Here is a 2678-nt window from a genome sequence, read left to right as displayed (position 1 = left end):
GTTGGCTATGAGTGTGTGTGTATATGTATGTGTGTGTGTGTGTGTGTGTAGTAGCTGTGTGTCCTCTTTGCACAGCAGAACAGAGACTTTCAACAGATAAATACAGAAATCTCTTACCCATACCACCACACACACACACACACACACACGGGGTGTAAAGGCACACATATCCATACTGAACCGTTAAAGCGCAGTGTACCGAATGTCCCAAATGCAGTCAGTCTTAAACAGTAATCAACAGTAGGCTTTTTGGCATGTGGGCCATGTTTCAAATTCGAGAGGCTAGCAATACCTACACAGGCTCACCATACCGAATATTGATCAAACTATAACTTCAATACCGAGGTACACATTGGACCGTGACACAGACACACACACACACACATTATCTATTAGAACACAGAACACAGAACGTTTCGGTCTCAGACCTTCATCAGATACATTCCCAAGCCAAACAAAACAAACCCACAGAACACAAACCTATCCCACACAACACAGAACACAAACCTGTCATATGGTACATGTGGAGTCAGTAATGTGCGTGTGTGTGTGTGTGCCTGTGTGAGAAACAGCCACCCGACATGACCCACATCTACACACACACGCACACACACTGCCAGGAAGTAGGGCGTGTGCAGTTTCAACAGGAGAGGCAGAGAAATAAGGACATCAGATGACCTCACCATCACCTGCCAGCCACCCAGGGCCCACACACACACACACACACACACACACACAGCTCTCTGAGGAGTTGATGATAGTAGTAACAGACTGACCACATCATAGCCTCACACGGTCATGCTGATTTGACCTTCTTATGACCACGGACATACTGAAGTATCCCATAACAACACCCCCGTAGTGCTCCTGTCCTGCATGCTGTTGCTATAACAACACCCCGTAGTGCTCCGGTCCTGCACGCTGTCTCTATGCGCTGCTCTGTGTCTGTGTCACCGGCAGCAGAGGGCTCCAGCCCTTAGCAACTCCAGCACAGCAACTACTGTAGCAGAGGTCTACAGCAACAACGGATGCTGGACTGATGCATGGCTTCCTGCAGCGGAGTGTGAGCGGCCCAGCAGGACAGGCTATCTGAGGATCCCAAGCACAGAATGACAGAGTAACAGATCTGACTCCTGTCCTGTGTATGCCCATGCCATCACAGCGTTGCTGTAGCACCACACTGACTGCTCTGCTCGGTTCTGATGCTTTCTATGGTTATAGGTTCTGTTCGGAATCGCGCTGCAGGAACTAGTCGGTTTAATCCCGGGGCTCTGTGGCCGCTCGCGCCCCGCACTGGAACGTGTCGCGCATAATGACAAGCGGAATAACTGGCTCTTTCATGGGGCCCGCGGAGGGGTCGCTCTCTGTGTGCGAGGCGCACAAAACTGCGCACGCGGCACCACTGGCTTTAACTTGCTGAAACAACAACAGTCACAACACACCGCCGCAACGTCTGCAGCAGCAGCACAAACGGTCAATAATTAGCTGACAGAGAGCGGAATTTACCTTAACACCACGGGGCTCGCAACGCTACCAAAGTCAATAAAATGCGCACACACACAGCCTACACTGGGAGAAAATGTAAACATAAGAAGCGGAAGTGAGTGAGGCATTGATCAATTCATGTCTCAAGACAAACAAGAGGCGATGATGGAACAGCTGACACGCTGAAACTAGCATGAGCACACATCGCATCTAGCTATTATTCAGCTTAATAACCTATAAGACCTTCAGAGTAACAAGAAACACACACACGCGCGCATCGTATACACAGACTTTGGCATTTAGGCCACAGGGGTGGCGTGGCCGTCTGTATCTTTAGCAGTTATGCGGATAACCGACAGCCCCATAAAATCCTTCCAGCGGTGTCATAACAAACAGAACGCCATGTTATACCTAAATGAGATTCACACAGTATGGAACACACAAAGCTAGACAGTGTAAGCGTGATCGGAGTGCCATATAGATACTTACGGGATCGGAGAAGCGTGCATATACGCACAATACGGATGAGAGCAATCAGCGCGACTTGCATATGACCTACTTCTGCGCTGGAATGACTGCCGTGCCACTAACCTACTTTCTCCGCCAATGAGCTTCCTCCGGAGCGATACGGGTCCACGGTGGCCAGTAGCGCCAGCCCCCTGTAGGCTGCGGTCCATTCACAACGCGCGGGGCGGGACCTGTGCGTTGTTATGTTTCCGCAAACATGTCAGGGATCCATAACAAAGTGGCGGGCACTGAGTGAGTGAGAGGAGCGGAAAAGCTTCTGCCCCAGGAGTTAGGAGCAGAGCTGGAAGATGGTAAACAAAAGATCGTAAGCATAAGTACAGTAGCCAAGGCCAACTTAAGATCTATGTGCGAAGCACAGTAGGCCTAGACAAGAGAGTGACATCGTCAAGAGCATGCTATTGAGTTACATCAGATAGATAGATAGATAGATACTTTATTGATCCCCAAGGGGAAATTCAAGGGTCTCAGTAGCATACAGACATCACACACAACATGCACTTACAAAACTAAATACTAAATACACTATATAAATTAAATTAAGAAAGTCCAATGTGCTTGAGGGTGATCAAGCATAAGACGCTTGTAGTGACAGGGCCGGGACTGGTGAGGTGCTAAAGGGAGTGAGTGTCATGGTGAAGGTGCAAACAGTAGTCCAACCATAGTCC

General features: G+C 49.2%; 1 protein-coding gene across 1 annotated transcript in view; it reads right to left on the bottom strand.

Moving 5' to 3' along the window:
• The window catches only part of LOC121694572 (aryl hydrocarbon receptor nuclear translocator-like protein 1), a 21845-nt gene extending 19760 nt beyond the window's left edge, over positions 1 to 2085 (bottom strand). Inside the window, exon 1 of the mRNA XM_042074774.1 lies at positions 1975 to 2085. The gene's annotated coding sequence lies outside the window, so the exon portion shown is untranslated. The remainder of the gene's footprint in view (positions 1 to 1974) is intronic.
• Positions 2086 to 2678: the final 593 nt, after the last annotated feature.

The sequence above is a fragment of the Alosa sapidissima genome, chromosome 20 (genome assembly GCF_018492685.1).
Source record: "Alosa sapidissima isolate fAloSap1 chromosome 20, fAloSap1.pri, whole genome shotgun sequence".
NCBI lineage: Eukaryota > Metazoa > Chordata > Actinopteri > Clupeiformes > Clupeidae > Alosa > Alosa sapidissima.
The sequence above is the reverse complement of the archived record's forward strand: the minus strand, read 5'-3'. Positions and strand labels throughout refer to the sequence as shown.